The sequence below is a fragment of the Lemur catta genome, chromosome 12 (genome assembly GCF_020740605.2).
Source record: "Lemur catta isolate mLemCat1 chromosome 12, mLemCat1.pri, whole genome shotgun sequence".
Taxonomy (NCBI): domain Eukaryota; kingdom Metazoa; phylum Chordata; class Mammalia; order Primates; family Lemuridae; genus Lemur; species Lemur catta.
In genome coordinates this window covers 22,780,759-22,800,232 of record NC_059139.1, presented here as the reverse complement: position 1 = coordinate 22,800,232, position 19,474 = coordinate 22,780,759, and the positions used below count along the sequence as shown (strand labels likewise).

General features: G+C 42.0%; 1 protein-coding gene across 3 annotated transcripts in view; it reads left to right on the top strand.

Annotated features, from left to right (window-relative positions):
* Window positions 1-12,952: 12,952 nt before the first annotated feature.
* Window positions 12,953-19,474, top strand: part of CAPSL (calcyphosine like) — a 34,911-nt gene continuing 28,389 nt past the window's right edge. For 2 of the 3 annotated variants that reach the window (XM_045565635.1, XM_045565636.1), the window contains exon 1: window positions 12,966-13,042. The gene's annotated coding sequence lies outside the window, so the exon portion shown is untranslated. Of the gene's footprint in view, window positions 13,043-19,474 lie in introns of all 3 variants that reach the window. The other variant, XM_045565634.1, reaches the window with a different exon arrangement.

The following is a 19,474-nucleotide window of genomic DNA, read 5'->3' as shown; positions in this document are numbered from 1 at the left end:
TTCTAAATGGATTCTCTTTTTAGTCAGTATGGTTCTGAAGTCCTCTGTGTAAAAGATTTTGTACTAATGAGTAGGAGATATGTATCCACATCAAAATGTCCCCACATGTGTAGGAGAATTCGGACTTTAGACTTACTAACAGGTGCTAGATTTCACCTGAGAATTCATGCATGGTGTTCTTTTATTAAGCCTGCCCAATCTTTGCTAGCTTTTCTCCCTGTTGGCTGGCATTAAGGTTTAGAAACTACTAATGTAGGCGTCAGAATGGAGGAAATGGAGCATGTCACAGACTTTCCCCTTCTGGGACTTCCACAATTTGAGAATGTAATTAGGTGACATATGCACTATAAAGATTAATAAGAAGAGAAAACACCAACAAATACCAGATTGTAACAGAGCTATCTGCTGAACTCCTCTTACAAGCCTTTGTGTTGAGCTAGTGCATCTGGAAAAATAGTACGTGTGAAGCAGGTTCACTGTATCCTGGTTAACAGTTTGTCTGAGTCCAGTGAGACAGACACTTCCACACACAAGTTAGGTGAAATGGGCGATGACTTACAGATAGTTAGCAAGGGACTTCAGATGCCTCACAACCATTGCCAGTTGGCCACCCAAAGCTCAGGGGCTGCCAGGGCTGGTTGGAATCTCATCTGCCTGTTCCCCACTTCTCCTCTGAAGGACCTGGGGAAGCAGCACCCCGTGGGTTTATACTCCGGGGGGTGACATGACTCACTGGATTAAAGAGTTAAAGGATATCCTGTTCTGGCCGAACTGGAACACAGCCGGGCTGTTCCAACCAGTTCCTCTCTATATCATATGTTGCGTATCCAGCACATTCTACAGTTGTTCTTGAGATCTGCAAGCCATTGCCAGAATATATTTCCCCAGGCCCAGGAGGACCACTGCCACAAGCAGGATGGTCAGGCCTTCCTGGGGCAGCATTCCTGAGAGTGTTGAGGGATGTCTGCTGGTCTACCAAGTCCATGATAGTAGAGGAAGCAGTATTTACCATGGTCAGGGGCAGATTTGTCATTATTTTTCTATGAACACTGACTCCTGGGAATGGTATCAAAGATCTCGTAAAGGCACAAACCTAGAGGCAGTTACACCTTCTTAGTAAGCTTGGTGTGCAGCTTTAGGCTTCTGGCCTATTGGTGCTCTCATTGCCAGGGTGACATCTAGGGGCACCTCCACCAGCCCAGCATGCAGGGGCCCCACTGTCTGCCAGCTTTCTATCCCACCAACATGCAGGATCCCACACTGCACACCTGGTTTTGGGGTCACCCCCAGGATGCCTGTAGATTAAGATGTAGCCCTCAGGTGTACACAGCACCCCTTCCCCATTCTGTTGTTGTTGGCCTACTCACAGGTATGGAGCTAAGTTATAGTTGCATGAACTCCGCTTTCCCTATATGATATTGTTCATAAAGCCCCTACAGAGAGGGCTGGCGTTAATACAGTCCTTATTCTGTCATTGCCACTCGGACACTTTTTATCCATGGAAAGTAGTGTGTCAAAGTACCAGCCCACCAAGGTTTTGGTAGTTCTGATCATTATTACATTTTGCCATCTCAGGCCAAGTTAAGTTAACGGGACACCTCTGGCTTCCTTTCTTGAGACAGGTGCCAGATCCTCACTTGCTAAGCCAGGGCGTGGGTTCTGCTGGTGTGCACTGTGGTGCTGGCAATGCTGCTGTAGTTTGCCAGGGTCACTGCGGTCTGTGAGAGAACAAGGTCTGAGTAAAAACTCGGTATGTCTGAAAATGTCACCCACCTGACTAGAAGGATCAGATGTCCCTGATGCCATCAGAGGAACATTAGCACCCTGGTATTCCTTGGTCCCATCCCCTACCCCTGTGGGATCCCATGGTGGGGAGGCAGCTGGAGGAGGTATCACCTCCAGATTAGATTCAGGGGGCCCTGTCTGGGGTATATGGAGGCCTGGTCCACAAATCACCCCCAGGAAGTGCACTTTAATGGGAAAAAAAGAAGAAGAATTGTTGAAGATACTGAGATTGGGATTTTGCAGGTGCAGCCTAATCAGACAGCTGCTTGGTCCACCCCCACCCCCACCAAGCTCAGTGTTCTCAACATGTGCTGCAGTGCTGCGTTTCCCTTGCTCTGGAGGGCACTGTCTAGTGTCCACACTGCCCTAGTCAGACAGGTGACTACCTGACTAGCAGGCCATCTTGATGTCCTGTCTTCAGTTGCCGTATGAGTCAGCTGTTCCGTTGTTTGATGGCTCCACTGGGCTGTGGATGACAGAGTGCATGGAAAGTCCATTGTATTCCATGAGAGCACAGGTGCCTCCATCGTTGTGTTGCTTGGGCAGTGAAGGCTGTTCCTTGACCAGAGTGAAGTCCTGCAGGGTATCCAAAAAGATGACATAAATTCCTCTCAAGTGCGGCCATGGTAGCCCCAGAATCCACATGATTGACATATATTTGTCCTTTTTGGCAACAAGCTGTTGCCATAGTCCTTGTTCCCACACAGAGGTCCTTTAATAGTCCTGTCACTCAGTTGTCATTTTCCTGACCTGAGGGCAAGGCTGTTGGAGAACAGCTCATAGGCTGAAGGTGGTAGGGGTGGCCGGCATGGCCATCACCACTGTGTGTAGTTAGGCCCATTGGGCAGAACGTCCACGTCCAGTTTCAGTCAAAGGATAGCCATCCACTGGCTGCATGGCAGCTGCAGCTCAATGACCCCCATCTGCTAGTAGCTTCCCAGAGTCATCAGTAGACTATGTCATACTGTCAGCAGAAACATCTTGAGTCTTGGGCTCCAGGTAGACACAGGAGGAGCCAGAATATCTCCTACAGGTTGCTTGGCTCCTTCTGGTAAGCTAGCCATTTGTTCATGGAGCCTATTTGTCCTTTGGGGTCCTGGTTAAGGCCCTATCTTTAATATACCATTTCAATTTGATACTCAGGCTCTGTTTGGCCTGTCTAGTTTTTTTGGTGGGGTTTGTAAGCATCCAGGTAAGAACGGGCAGTTCAGGTCACAATGTTACATGTGGCACTCTGGCCATAAGTTGTTGGGTTTCCACCAGTACCCAGTAGCTAGCAAAGTGTTGCCATTTAAAAGAGGCATTTCTAGTGGCTGCCTCAGGCAACTTACATCTCCAAAATCCAAGAGGCTGGTGCTCTCCAGTGGCAGGTTTTTGTTTCCAGAGACTCTATTCAGCGTGCATGGCAGTTGCAAACACTTGTAATTCCATCAGGCTAGCAGGCTCCAATGTTTTTCCAAAGGCAGATCCTGTGGCATGGCTTGTTGAATGGCTTCCAAGTTCTGTTGCTGCCAAGGACCCCATTCAAAATTGGCAATTTTGTGGGTCACCTTGACTAAGCGGGACAAAAAAATATCCATACTGTCTCTAGTATCCAAAGAAGCCTATCAGTTGTTGAGCCTCCTTTTCATTAGTGGGTGCAGCCAGGGCTGATGATATTTGCCTGACTATATCTGGGAAGCATTTTTGTCATCCCGCCTAGGTAGCCTTGGCATTCAGCCTGCAATAGTCTATTGTTAGTCTTCATGCCCTGAAGGCCTTTTTGACTAGCCAAATTGGGCTGTTACATTGTAATAGGATGTTTTGTATCAAGCCCTGAATTAACAAAGCAATGTGCAATTCTGCACTCAGTATGCAGTACAGCTTTTGTTGAATAACCCACTGGGGCTTGGGTAGCTTAGGTGATAGGCAGGAGTGGATATGCCCCATTGTTAGGGCTCAAATTCTTGGCTGTGAGGAGACATAACTTCTCAGGCGGCAGATATGTTCTGTGCCACAGCAGCCAAACTGTCTATGTCTATAATGCGCTCAGCAGTGGAAGCCACAGTCACTGGCACCCAAAATGGTGCCAATGCTACGATCTGCAAGTAGATAAGCACCTTGGGTCACCAACTTTGTCCCCAAATTTCCTTATGTCATTAGTTTTATTTTTTTCCACTTCCCGCTTTTTATCTTGACAACAGTACAGGGCCATTGGCCTTGGGTGGGACCCAGAGACCTTAACCTTATTCTTAACTGCACCATTCAGTCAGAGACATTTGGGTCTGCAATGTCCCTGATAAAGAATCAGTGACTGAAACCGAGAGTCACACTCAATTGAGGTTCATTAAGCCAAAGTCTAGGGACAGGGCTGGGAGAAGCACAGCCCACAGAAGTATCCAGGGCCTGGGCTCTCCGCAGAAGGATTTGGGAACAAGTATTTAAGGGAGAGGGCACACAGAAAAGAGGAAGGACTGGGAGGGTAGGCAGTGAGGAAAACATTTTATTAATAGTTACATTCTTGTGAGGTTCTAATTAGTGCTCAGTAAGCCTACAGTTTACCTAGGATAAGGTGAACATTCAAAAGGGAGTAGAGGAAAAGAAATCAGTTATGTAGTGTTCTCAGAGTAGGCAGAGGACTGACTGAGCTCCTCTATCCCAGGTGTGCGTCTGTGGAGATAAGCTTGCCATTGACATCAGTGTGGAATTTAACAGAACTCAGGATCAAGGATTTATTTCTGTTGTAGCTCTAAGGTTATAATCAGCAAGTACTTGTTTTATGGGGGTCATATATCCTGAAATGTTTAGGGCTAACAAGGCAATTCCCTCTAAGCAACCTCTGAGGAAAGCCATCCAGAGTGGCCTTAACATTTTATTTTAGTTCACAGATTGTAGCTCACCATACTCAACCCCATTGTATAGAGCATTCTTAAAATTGAGGGGAAAGCATCCATGAGAACCCCAACTGAAACAATGAAAAAAGTTTGTGTTAGTGTATGTGCCTGTATTTGTGTGTACATATGTGTGTGTGTGTTGTATTCTTTTATGAGATGGTAAGTCAGGTGTGGCCACTAGAGGAGACAGAGGAGAAGCTCAGAAAAACAAAGTTTGTTATAGTCACAGGTCCTCGTGATGAGAGGCACCATGCATGGCTACATGGGAAAGACACAAGGGTGGTCAGGACGCAGAAGACAAGAACCAGAGGAAAGTGTGTGGCCAGAGACGTTACTGGAGTTTACTAGGGAGAGGCAACATAAGGCAGGGTGAACAGTTTAGGATGGGTTAGGTTACATAATTTTGGTGGGCTTTGGGCTATAGGGGTGGTTGCTAGTTGTCTGGTACCTGGCTCTGGGGTGTTTAAGGCAGAGGCATGTTGCCTCCTGAGGCATATGGGCCAGATAGAAGAGGTATAGTTCTGAATTGGTTAGTTTGCATATCAAAGACATGCATGCTCCCAGCCAGCCCTTTGTTATCTCTAAGAATTGGCTAGCCCAGAGACAGGCAGTCTCTCCTCAGCCAGAAAGGAATTTTTAAGATATCAAAACTTCATAACATACAAAAAATTTAAACTATATATAAAATATAGTGTGTATGTGTGTATGCGTTGAATGTTGGAAATCTTATTAAGCTGTGTAGACTGGGCCTCCGCATACTATATTTCATGGCATCTCTCTGCCATTGTTATTGATCATTTTGAGAAATACTGTGCTGTAGTGTGGCTTAAATTTGTGTTGAACAGAAATATCTGATGACATTTAAGACTTCTATTGTGTAAGGACAACTGTTGTTCATATCTTATAGGTTACTTCCTACTCTTGTTAAGCCCTGAAATTTAAGGGAGCTTTCCCAGGGAGCCTCTTATTTATGCATTAGGATCAAAAGCAACCATTGAGATGGCTTCATATGCTTGAAAAATCAATGGCTGTCCCTGAGTTATGCGTAGTGACATCAGAAGTTCTTAACTGAGCCATTAAATTCAAAGAGTTTTGATCACAATGAAGCTTATCAATTTTACTTTGTTGACAGACAAGGTCACAGAAGGCAAGAGAACTTAAATATTTGCTTAAGGTCACGTGGCAGGTTAATAACAGAGTTGAGTGGATCTAGGACTTTAACCTTCTGGATTGCTCAATCTGAAATTGTTGCTGAGGCTTTGATTTAAAAAAAATCAAAATGTAAGCATCTATGATGAATAAAAGTCCAAGAAATTATAAAACTCTGAAGGTGAACCTCAGGCTTTGTTATTTTTCAGACAATTTTAAAGTACTTTTTGTCACCTTCTAGATTGGGTTCCATATTGTTTATTGGATATCATTTATATACATATCCCTTTGTATCTGCCTTGACTTAGCAGCTGTAGCATATGATCCTCTCATTTCGGTGGTTCTTGTGGTTTTTGAAAACTGCTGAAAGCTCCGGACCTTCTACCTCTTTAACAAACCATGCCAACCAAAATCTATGAAGAGGGGTTCAAGGATCCCTTCAGTTTTTTTTCTTGGTTCTATGTTTTAATAGTCCAGAGTTTCTTCCAATATTCCCCTATCATTGGATACTACTGAGATTTTGAAATGGAATATTTGTTCTTCTCTTCTGTATTAGAACTTGAGTAGAAATCTGAAAATAAGACAAACACACAGTTGAATTATTTTTGCTGGCCTGATATCTAACTCAGTGTATTGAAACATTTGAATTTGTTATTACCTACCTATTTGGATAACTTTTCCTATTTTGATTATTTATTACAACTTTAATAGATAAATGACTTCAGAGATACTGATGTAGCAAAGGCTTCTAATACTTAAATGAAGTATGGCTCCCACCCATAACTGAAATTACAAGTGAGAGAGAATTTAATTGTCTTAAATTCTGGATATTTCCCTTTCCCTAAAACAGCCCACTTTGCCAGTCTACAAGATGGACATTTCCCAAATAACAGGTCCTTGTGATTTGGGGGACAGGCCAAAATCAGTTATCCTCAGGGGTTGGGTACAAACATTCAGATGGGTTCCTGACTAGAGAAACCTTCTGACTAGAAAATCTTTCACCCTTTCCAGCACTGCCAGTTCTGCCTTCTTTGGGTGAGTGGGCAGGAGGGCAGATCAGCAGCTAATATAAGGAAGCCTCTAAGCTGAATTTCAGACTTTTGATCGGACTACTGAGCTTCTCTCTTTCTCTTTAAATGGTGGTAATTTTAGTCCTGGGGGGTAAACATACAATATCGTTGCCTATTGTCAAAAAGGGGAAGTCAATTTCTTATTGTTGAGGCTTATGGAACTTAATAAAATAGAATCATCTTTCTTCTGAATATCAGATCCCATGGACAGAGAATCAAGATAACTAATGCCTTAGATGATGGTCAAATGGCACTGTATCCTGCTGAATGGAGAACTTATCTTTAGATCTGCACTAAAAAGGAAGCATTGAGTCAAGAAAGAGTAGGGGCTTAGAGAGAGGTCCTGCAAGAGCTCTGGGTTTTTCCTACTTTATCATTTCTGGTGGTCATTCCTGGCCTCAAACAGTTTCCTCATGTGTATACATTGAACTGTTCTCAGCTGAGGACTCTAGTTCTAGAAATGTCTATCTGTGTAGCTTTCTGTTCTCCGGCATTCTGCCTTGTAAATTCTGTCTGCATTGTCCTCCCCAAAATCTGAACTCACTCTCCTCCACTCAGGGAGATGGCTGAGCTAGATTTGGGTGCCCCCTCCATGAGCTAAACCCTGGAAATTCTCTCCAGTCAGTTTCAATGTCCTGCATTGTCTGGTGTTCAATGCCTAAAAAATATTTTGCATATATTTTGTCTGGCTTGTTTAGTTGTTTAAAGCAGAGAGGTAAATTCTGTTCTTGTCACTTCCTCGTGGTCACAGATTGAAGTTCCTTACCTTCATTTGTAAAATAACACTTCATCAAATAAAATTTGGCATATAATAAAGTGCACACATGTTTAAAATATACAATTTGATGTTTGGAGATATATATATATATATATATATATATATATATACACACACATACACACATATATATATATATTTGTGAGTCCATCAGCATTGACAGTATAATGAATATATTCGTAGCCCCCAAATGATTTCTAGTGTCCTTCTTAATCCCCCCTCCTGGCCTCCCCTTTTATCCCCCAGTGCTAGTTAATCACTGTATGTCACTATTCGCTAGTTTGCATCTTCTAGAGTTTATATAAATGTGATCATAAGTTATGTTCTCTTTTTATATTGGCTTGTTTTCCTCAGCATGATTATTCTGAGATTCATTCATGTTGTATATATGAATAATTTATTTGTATTTATTGCATAATAGCACTCTATTGTAAGGATTACCACAGTGTGCTTATCTAGCTGTCTGTTGAAGGACATTAGGGTTGTTTCCAGTTTGGGGTTAGTAAAAATAAATTTCCTATGGATATTGTATACTACAGATAAATTTGCTGTGAATATTTGTAGGAACATATACTTTCCTACCGGTCTTTGTAGGAACATATACTTTATTTTCTCTTGGCAAAATAGTGAGGCGTACAGTGGCTGAGTCACATGGTACGTGCATGTTTAACTTTTTAAGAAACTGTGAAACCATTTCCCGAAGTGGCTGTACTATTTTACATTTCCACCAGAAGTAAATGAGGGTTCCAGGTACTGTACATCCTTGTTCACACTGCTACAATCTTTTTAATTTTGACCATTCTAATACATATGTAGTAGTATTTTATTGTGGTTTTAGTTTGTATTTGCTGAATGACTAATGACACTGAACATCTTCGCTTGTGTTTATTTGCCATCCATGTATTATCATTGCTTAAGTGTTTGTCACGTCTTTTGCTCATTTTAAAATTGAGTCACTTGTTTTCTTATTTTTGAGTTTCCAGAGTTCTTTATATATTCTAGACATAAGTACTTCATCAGTTTCGTGCTTTGCAAATATTCTTTCCCAGTCTCTGACTTAGCCTTTCACTCTCTTTGCAGTGTATTTTGAAGAGCATATTTTTAATTTTGATGAAATTCAATTTCATGCTTTTTTTGAACATATATTGTTATGAACTTCTGAGTTTTCTTGTGTATTCTATTAATATGATGAGTTTCATCGATGGAATTTCAAATGTTAAACTAACCAGGAATAAACTCGTATTACAGGGATAAACTCTACTTGGTCAAGTTGTGCTTTCCTTTTTATATACTTTTTGACTGTCCACTTAAATTTTAGCTTAAAACTTTACATTTGTGATCATCAAGGATATTGTCCTGCACTTTTGTTGCGATGGCTCTTCTGACTTTGGTATTAGGGTGATGCTGGCCTCATAGAATGAATGGAGAAGTATTCCTTCTCTTTAATTTTCTTGGAAGAGTTTGAGTAAAATTACTATTATTTCTTCCCAAATTGTTTTACTCACTCTCAGAGACAGGATGGACTCCTCCACTGGTAATTAGGATCGGATGTTGAAGTTTAAGGCAGAACATACATATCAAGAGTTTATGAAGAGGTTTATTAATAACCTACTGAGGTTGCCTGGGGAGAGTAAGGCATCTCTCAAGTTGGTCTAAGAAGGAATTGAGAGAGTAGGAAAAGGAGAGTGGCTTGGGGTTTTGGGGTGGTTAGAGGGCAGGGCTGGAGTGAGGTTCCTCCTGCCTGGCTTGAACTTCTTGCTGGTCCCAAAGGAGGCAGCACCCAGGCTTTCTCATCAGCTTGTCCAGAGTGGGGCAGAAGAGGAAGGGAGAGGGTGCAGTTTCAAAGATGCCAGCAGCCAAGGATCAGAAATAAATCCAGACCCTATTCTGATTCCTCTTCGATGTTTGACTGATGAATGGAATGTGCCATTTGGTATTTATTTGAATTTGAACTTGATTAAGTAAACCACTAGGACACTTCATAAGATCTGTAGCCTGAGGGCAGTGAGGGAGTTGAAAGTTTCACTGAACTCCTTTTTGAAAAAAGCCCCATGTTGTGCATGTTGAGAAGTGAAGTTGGTGCCTTCATCACTATCAGTAATGTCTGGAAGCCTGAAGGGAATAAGGGGTGTCTTGTGAAGGCTGCATGTTGTATCTTTAGCATGTGCAGAGCCATGTGTAACTTTAATTTATATATTGGGTGTTTAGGTGGCAAGAGACTCCCAGAGTTCTTTACCCAAGTAGGCAACATTAGTCTCTACAGTCCTATTCAGATCATGTATTTCCTCTTTAGTTGACTTTGGTAATTTGTATCTTTTCAGGTATTTGCCCATCTCATCTATGTTATCTAATTTATTGGCATGTAAATTTATAATCGTAACATTTACAGTCCTTGTTCATGCAACTGGTCATGTGGTGATAGCTAGTGTTTATACATATTTCATATTCCTTTTACGCTCAGCAAGCACCTCCATTATCTTTTCCTGATAGAGAAGATCCAAACCTTCATTCCTGGAGAGTCTGAGCTATTAGTTTTTCTTCCTGAATTGGGTGGTTGTAGTTTTTCATTGCCTTTAATAATAGGGCATGAAAATATTTAGAGACATGCTAAGAGCTCTCCTGTATTCCAGACTTGGTTTTCTTTTCTGCCAGTGTGTAGTAGCAACCCAATTTCCCTTGGTAATGAGATCTCACATGATAAATCCAGTCTAACATTTCAGTCTCCCTAAGCATTTGAGTACATTTCTCTACAGTGTCCCAAGGCAGTTCTAGCACTTCAACTTCATTAGTGTGTGCCACCCTACGGTCCGTCTTTAACTCAACCAAACAGAGCTCCATCTACCCCTTCGAGCTGCAACACCGAATCAAGAATCTGTGCTTTGCAGACCCATAGCAATAAACTTATCCTTATACAACTTTATATTCCTTCTACTGTTATCCCACACCATTAAGATACATCCCCACACATATTCACCATATTTCTTTCTGTATGAATTGGAAAAAAACATGCATTTCTTTTGATGTGTAGGGTATCTTCTAGTGGGTCACAATGTTTACTTCTCCCTTTCAAGCCTGCCAGGGCTAGGATCTAGCTATAGATCTAGAAGCCAAGATGTTCTGTGGGAGTAGGTTCTGAGGAGAATCAGTAGTGTCTTCCAGGTAGAATACTTCAGGGGAGCCAGCACAGTTTCTTCTGACAAATCAGGATGAAGCTTCTCAGATAAGGATAGTTCTTCTATTAGCAAAGAAAGTTCAGATGAATTGAGAGGTTCAGTGTCTTCTGCTTCATCAGGATCTGTCTGTGTGTTTCCACACAATTGTCCAAATCGCATTACTTCCCAATCAATTTCCTCAGTTTAGCAGAAGACACCTTGCTTGGCTGGGAATTCAATTTGCATTGTAATTCAGCCACTCCCAGGATAAAACTCTGGATTTGCTTTTCTGAAACCTCAGCCTGGCAAGAGTAGGAAGTAAGTATATTTTTCAGAGAAGACATAGAAACTTTCAGATCATTTATGTGGAGCTTGAATTTGGAATTTGAAGCCCTGAGCTCATCCTTCTCTTTCTTCACTCTGCCCAGCACAGTTAGGAGCAGCCAGTCATCCTCCTTATGTTCATTGGTTTGACTAAAATATCCCAAGGTACCATGGCTGTCCATAACCTTGCCCTTTATAAACATTGCACTAGGAATCCAGTAGTGATATATTGTGTATCCTTTTGCTACGTCACACCATGGACTATCAGTGCTCTCTTTATCACTGGAAAGAATCATTAGTGTTTTAAAATATAATTAATCCTATCAGATAAGCAATGCCAGAAACTCAGATCCAGTTTTCTGAACCAGATCTGGCAGAGAATATTCCTATATGTAGTGAACCCTTGAGAATTACATCAGCTGCTAGTAACATAAACAAGCAAAAGCTTGGCTTAAACACAAAATAGTTTTTGTTTGTTTTTTCTTTCTTTGGTAAAACCTGAAGGCAGAGCATCGAGGGCTTGTATAGTGGCTCTGTCACGTTGTCCATGGCTCCCCCTTCCTTGTTTATTGTTAGTTTTCTTCATTTGTTTGTTTTTTACTTTTTATCTCCTTTCTTAAATTACTACAGCAAACTGTCTCCCTAGTAGATGGGTTTCAGAAAACATTTCACATTCCAATGCTTGTGCACTTATATTTGCTTTTGTAATCTCAGATGGGGCTTTCAGTTCATCCTTAAAAGTTTCAGACCCTTAATGATATCTGGTGAGTTCACCCTTTGAGAAGAAGACATTAGAGACATGGGTTGCCCAGAAAGAACCGTTGTTCTGATTGCGTAATTCTGGTGTTGTAAAATATATCTTGAAACAATTCAAACAAAAAGATAAAGCTATATATACTCCCTGCAGAAATAGTGAAGGGCTCAGCTCCTTGCCAGATCCACAGAAAAATTTGCCTGGTATTCTGCAGAGCTGGGTGCCTGGCACAATCCAGTTCTGTGAGTTCTCGTACAGCAAGGATGATACACACAGCCAGGATCATGTCAATGCAGAAGTGTGCACATGCACGTACGTGTGTGTGTGTGTGTGTGTGTGTGTGTGAGAGAGAGAGAGAGTGAGACAGAGAGAGAGAGAGAGAGAGAGAAGATTCGAATCACCTATACACCTGCCTGCTCCTCAGAGCAGGGGCATAGGGGAGAGAATGGCGAGGGTAGGGTGGATGTCATAGATAGACAATGAAAGAGAGCATAATTTAGATATTTTCCTTTAAACAGGCCACTAGACTGCTTCTTATCTGGTACAGTAATGGCCAATGAATGCATAGAAAAGAGAAGTGAAAAGAAAAGAAATGAGAGAAGGGAAGAAACCAAGGACGGAAATAGCAGAAATGGCATCAGCTTAGTGTGTGAATGCAGAGAAGGAGGGAGGACTTGGAATCACCTATAATAACACCTGGTTGCTCCTGAGAGTTGTGATTTTAAGTTTTATCCTAGCAGGAAGGGATTGCCTAAAAGAAGGAAGATAATTTGCTGAATACTACATCATAAAACATAGGAGGTAGGGTTTGATGCTGTGCTAAACTTGCCAGCTAAACTTCCCACTGGCTTCTCTCCCTGTGCAAACAGCTTGGGCTTTCAGAGTCACTGGGATTTCCTTGGCAACAGGAGTGTAAACTTGAGAAAAGGCAGGCGAGAGTGCAGATTGACAGTGAGCTGAGCCAATCAGGCTGTGTGCCTGCAGCAGTGATTCCCAGGCTATCCAATTAGCACTAAGAGAGTAAACCAGAACATCTGAGGAAGACAGGTAAGAGGGAGGAAGCGTGGGGCAAGGGAGGGGCCAGTTTTCCCAGGTGCAAGAGAAAGCGTCCATAGTTTCAGTTCCAAGCAACTGGAGGCAACAGGTTAGGATTTAAGGTAAATCAATTTTTTATCTCTTCTATTGATTTGGTCACTTTTCCATGTTTTAGCCAAGAAAAGACAGTAGATGTTACTCTCTAAAAAGAAAACCTGAAAGTTGAGAGGTCCTGGACTAGAGAAGCCATCACTGGGCTGTCAGTTCATGGAGGAAATAGCTTGGTACTGGGAGAAACTTTTGTAATCTTTGTGAAGAAATGCTCAGATAAAAATGTACAAAAATAAATTTCATCCAGTAAAGGGGAAAGAAATAAACATTATTGAGCAATCACTGTGTACTAAGTACTTGAACATCAAGTGTTTGGGTGAGTTGCTATAACTACCCTGATGTTCACTGATAAAACTGAGCTTCAGGGGGGTCCAACATCTCCAAGTCACAAAGCAATGAAAAGATTGAGCTTTTACGCAGACTTTGCTTTGTCTGATATTCAAAGCTTGTGTTATTTCTGCCTTACCTTGCTGAACTGACAACTTAGAATCGGAGTAAGAGTCTGCATGCCTATGAAAGGGTACTGACATGGCTTGTTCAAAGTTATGTCAGAGAGTTGATTTGATTAATCAGAGAGTTGAGTGAACTAGGGACTAATGACTGTAGAGGTTGGCAATCAGGCCCACAATGGCTTATTGAGAGTATGTTCATTGTAGTGCAGTGGACTGAAGTGTGAATGGAGAATGAGAAAGTGGAGAAACTGGAGACTCTTTCAAGTAGTTTGGCTTTGAAGGGTGATAGCTGGAGTGAGTCCAGGATTGAGGGACCACAGCAGATACATGAACTAAACAGAGAAGCTAATGGAGAGGAGGAAAAGGGGATAACTGATGACAGAATCCCAAAGGCGCTGCAGGTGGAAAGGGTATTGTTAGACTGGAGGAAGTTCAGCACTCCCGCAGAGGGAGGAAGAATGAAGTAGGATGGTCTAAAAGCTACGCCTTTATAGATTTGGAGGAGGGTGGTGTGAGTTTGTTTATATCCAGTGGCTCTGCTTTTTCTGTGACTTTTAAGACAAGATGTAGAGGAGAATGGCAAAGATTTGAATTAGTCTCTGAGAAGACTGGAAGAAGAATCTGACCAACATCATATTAAAGTATAGTTGAGTGTTTCCAAAGGCCTGCTGTGGTTAAAGAATAAATGCAATGGCACCCTTCATGCTGGCATGGGGGTTTGCCCAGTTGCACTTCATAGTCTGCCCATAAGGAGAACAAGCGTGGGCAAATTGAGCCAAGTTAGGCATTTGTTTGGGTGGGAGACTGACAAGTGAGGGGTGAGAAAGAGGGTGCTGGCAAGGAGTGGTCAGAATGATGCACAAAGTGTGTAGAATGGATAGCGAAGGAAATGGATCCAAAAGGGAGAATGGGGCAGGTGATGGCTGGGGTGAAAAACAGAGGGTCAAGGGACTAGAAGTCCCTTTAAGTCACAAGCAAGTTGGAATAATGGAACTGAATGGTACACGGAAAGTTAATGTTGAATATTGAACTTTCAGACGAGAACAGCTTTGGCTGGTGACAAAATATAAAACATGGTCTGGAAGGGAATACTAAGACAGCAAGCAGTTAAAGTTGGTACAAATCAGGGATCTCCAGGAACGTCGTGGCTGCCTATTGGATGGATTGTCTAGATAAGCTCTGAGTTTGCCCAAATTGATGGGGGCACTTGGAACAGAGAGGAATTCTCTGAGGCTAGATTCAGTCTCAGTGATTTACAAAATGACAGAGCCTGAGAGGGGCATAGGCAGTCTGTCCAGCTGGGCTGTGCTTCAGAGAAGGATAGGACCACGCTGTTTGGGTTACTATAGCCTGTAGTAAAGCCTAAAGTCTGGTAGACTGATGCCTTCCAATTTGTTCTTCTTGCTTACGATTGCTTTGGCTATGAGGTCTTCTCTGGTTCCATACGAAGCATAGAGTTATTTTTTCTAGATCTGCAAAGAATGATGATGGTATTTTGATAGGGATTGCATCAATTCTGTAGATCACTTTAGGTAGTATGGACATTTTAACAGTATTGATTCTGTCAATCCATGAGCATGGTAGGGTTTTCCATCTGTTTACATCTTCTACAATTTCTTTTCTCCGTGTTTCATAGTTCTCCCTATCTAGGTCTCTCACCTCCTTCATTAAATATATTCCTAAATATTTAATTTTCTTTGAAATGTTTGTACCTCCATGATATTCTGAAATAAAAAAAACAAAGAAGGATAGGAGAATGGGTCATAATGGGGAGGTGACAGGGTGCACCTTAAAAACCACAAGGTTCCTTAGTATTTAGCATGTGGGATAAGAAGGGCTTTCATCTGAGACTGCAGGAGGAGTGGAGTTCCTTATGAAAAATCAGGTACCAGGAAGGACAAAGACACTGTACCAATCAGTGTCTTGGCAGGAAATGGATGGCACATTCAACAGTAGTAACAGAAAAGATTTAATGAAAGACAATTCACAAAGGTGTGGATAGGCCAAGGGGTGTGTGTATATATATATATAGTCTGTCTATAGACACCCAGGGATGCCACAGCAAGGAGGGACAGAAGGGAGGGTGCTACCTGTGGGCTTGAGCGGGCAAGATGAGGAGCAGTCACCAGGTCTCAGCAAGAGTGCTGCAGCAGGGAGGGCTGCCTTTGGTGGAGGATTGCAGTCCTTGACAAACTGGCTTGGCAGAGAGAGAGCTGGGGGAATGAATACCCCAGCCTCTGTCTCCTCCTGCCCTCTCCTGCTGACACCTCTCAGTGGTGGAATCCACCCAGAGGCCAGGGAGCGAGGAAGTCTGGTTAATGCAGCGCATGTAGAGAGGTCTGCCTCTCCTAGCACAGATGTGGGCGGGGAACAGATCAGGGGAGGAACCGGGGCAGCCAACATTCAGCTCAGCAGTGAACATAGTCAGTTGTTCAGAGGCTGCTCAAGATGAGGAGATCGATAACAGAATAAGGAATAGAGGAAAGTCTGGGCGTCTCTGCAAGGAAGGTTCTCTTGGCCCCAAGAGGGCCAGCCTCTCCCAGTAACTTGTGGTGGCGGCAAGGTGCTCGGGAACAGGGAGTGGCAATGTTTGGTCTGTGCAATAACTCTTGGCTTCAGCTGTTGCTTTAATCTCTCTAGCTTATGAATTAAATAAGAATTTTCCTTGGAAAGTTTTGATCTTTATTCTGATCTCACACAGCTTTGTATAAAGAAAAAATATTAAGGTTCTTAAGAGCAGTTTTCTATATTTCAGAGACAAATAAGTTGGCATTTGGGAGAAGATGACATTATAAGGTACTAAACTGTGGAATGGCCGCCTGATGGTTGGCACTCCAACGCCCACGAAAATCTGCTCCGTTCACGATATTCTCTGGAGCAGCTTCTGTGGCATATCTAGCCATAATTCCATTGCCATGCAGCATCTTGTTTCCCTTCATCCAATCTAAGAATAGTTTTTAAATCTTTTTACATCTTCTTATAATCTGAAGTCAAATAGAATTAAAATTTACCAAATACTGTGAACTGAGAAGTGTAGTTTGAGAGAGCAGGACAGTCTGGGTTGAGAGGTAGATGAAAGCTGTTTTTACTTTCTTTGGAAGCTCTTCTTTGTGTTTCTCACCTCTGCAGTCGCCCTTCTGACCCCAACAGGAGACCTTCACACAGAGGGAGGGGAAATCAAAACTCTCCAGTAACCAAAAACATCAGTTGTTCTTACTAAGTGTGCTTTGGATTCAATATTGTTAATAAGCTTGTCCCAGTTTTTATATATAAATGTCCTCTGGCAACTGCAGGCATTCCTTGTTTAAAAATAAATGTGTTCTGGAATGTTGCAAGTAATTTATAAAATATTGCTGGGAGGTGACAGGTGCAAAATATCCTGCTCAGAATCTTGGTTTTGTTGCCTACTTATGAACTGGTACAATCCCTAAATCTCTCTGTACCTTAGTTTCCTTATTTTGTAAAATGGGTGTAGCTATGTCTGTAAATGACAAGAGTTATTATTAAGACTTACTTTGTGCCAGACAAATTTTCTGTTCTAAATGAACTGATTGCGAATAATTTGCAAAAGACAGGCCACTCCTTTAGCAGGGGAGTATGGTGCAGAATAAGTGCTCAGTAAATGTTTTTTACTGCTGTTGCTCTTATCTTTAAGTATGGTCCCAGAGGTCAGCAAATTGCTTCTATATAGGGCCAGATAGTAACTGTTTTAGGATTTGTGGGCCAGAAGGTCTCTGGGACTATTCAACTTCGCAGTTATAGTTGAAAACAGCTGTAGACAATACACAAACATTTGTGCATGGCTGTTTTCCAATAAACTTTTATTTACAAAACCAGGTGGAGGGTCACATTTGGTCCAAGGGGTGTGGTTTGATGGCCCCAGGTCTAGATAATTTTAGGTTATGTTTGCCTGAACTCAGGGTATGCTTCATAACCGTCCATGGAAAGGTGAGCTTTATTTGCTTTGGACGAACACAGGTTGATAAGCAAGAAATCATCAACGTGCTGACTTCTGCTCTTAGGGCTTACCTTAGTCTTCTCCACCTGGTTGGTCCGGTTGCTCCATATGCCTACAAATCTTCAGGTTCCAAGTGGCTTTGTGGAATAAGCTGATCTGGATGTGCTCACACTCTTATTTTTGGAATGACTCTATTTCTTCTGCCAAGTGAGGCAGAAACTGTAAGTTGCCTACTCAATAGCCTGTCTCTTCTTCTTTACAAAAAGAAACTGGGGAATGGAAAACTATCCAGCCAAAAATTAGGTTTCCCAGACTCCTTTACAGGAGTCACTAATAAGATTTAAGTAGAAGGAGTTGGGTTAGTCTTCTGGGAACCGCATAAAAAGTGGCTGATTTGGCTGGGAAGTGTGTGCTTCTTGTCTTTTGTACCAAACACAGGAGCTCCCAGATTCATTAAGCAAATCCTACTAGATCATAAAGCAAAGAGATAAACGGTAGCATTGTAACTGCTAGGGACTTCAACACCCCACTGACAGAGCTGGACAGACCATTGAAGCAGAAAATCAATAAAGAAACACTGACCTTAAATGGGACTCTAGAACAAATGGACTAACAGGTATTTACAGAACATTCTACCCAAACACTACTGGTTTGGCCTGTTGTTGAAGATTTCTGCTGTATTTTGAAATTCCCTAAATGACTCTTTCATTTCTTTAAGTTCTGTTTTACCCTTTCTTATGTTCTCTAGCTCTTTAGCCACCTTTTCATTTTTTTTCATTGATGTAGACAATGACTCCAAAAGAAGCATTCATTCTAAGTAACTGCAAAATAGTTACTAAATGATTTGGGTGACTTATGACTGCACAAGGGCACATATTAGCCAGAGTTTTGGCTTTATCTCAGTCTAAAAGGATGGTGGTAGATGTACCAGGGCCTTGTCCTTGCAGTGGGCTTGAAATCACTGTCTGAGGCCAAGGCCTCACGGCATCTGAAAAACGGAATATTTAGAAAACCTGGTTGATTTTAAGAGCATAGTCATTAAAACCAAGTAGTTTGGAAACAAAAGTTTTATTTTTGTTTTCTCTTGATTTTATCCATTTGTTTATTTTGCATTTTATACAATACACCAAATCTTTGCTTACTTTTGTGTAGTTTGGATTTCTTCTTACTTTGTTTCTTTAAGATCTTGCATCTGGCAGGCTGACCTGACTCAGAATAGATTGTAAGTAATTTCCTGGTAAAAACCCCAGAGACTCACAGAAGAGGGAGGAGTGCAATGCAGGAGACAGCAAGGAGGGTGCTGGTGACAGAAGTCATGCCTCCTGACACTCCCAGAGGATGCTCATTATGACAAGGACCCTGTTACCTCGGGGCCTCTGTGTTTTATTAAACCTGGCTTTTCAGCACATTGTGTTAGTTACATAAAGTTTTTTAATATTGTGCTAAGCAGGTTTTTTTTCACTCTTTTGTAATCAAAAGTGCTGGAGAAGCTACTAACTGACAACAACATTCTATGGAAAGTAGAGGTTATAATGAAGTGACTTTCTCTCTCTTCCTGATTCTCAGGGGGAGCTGAGTCTCTCCTCACTGTGAATTGCTAGTTATTTTACCTTGGTAAAGATCAAGATCTAGGGTCAACCCAAATCCTACAGGAATAAGGTTTTGGCAATTGTATCAGTTAGGAATACTTTTGTCTGCAAGAAATAGAAGATCTGATCAACAACAGATTGAATAAACAATACAAAGGGATTGTGTTTCTCACATGATAGAAGTATGGCATCAGGAAGTTGCTGACATTGGTTCAGCAGCTCAGTGATGATAGGGCTCTAAGTTGGGATGACTGTGATTGCCTTGGCCCTTCCCTCATGCTTGCATAGAGGCTGCCACAGCTCCAGATATCACATTCTCATTCAAGGCATGAGGAAGGCAAAAGAGTTGTGAGAGCTATCCCAGAGCCCTCAGCGATTACATTTGGGTCTCTTTGGCCAGAGCTGGTTCCCATGTCCACCTAGCTGAAAGTGGAATGCAACAGA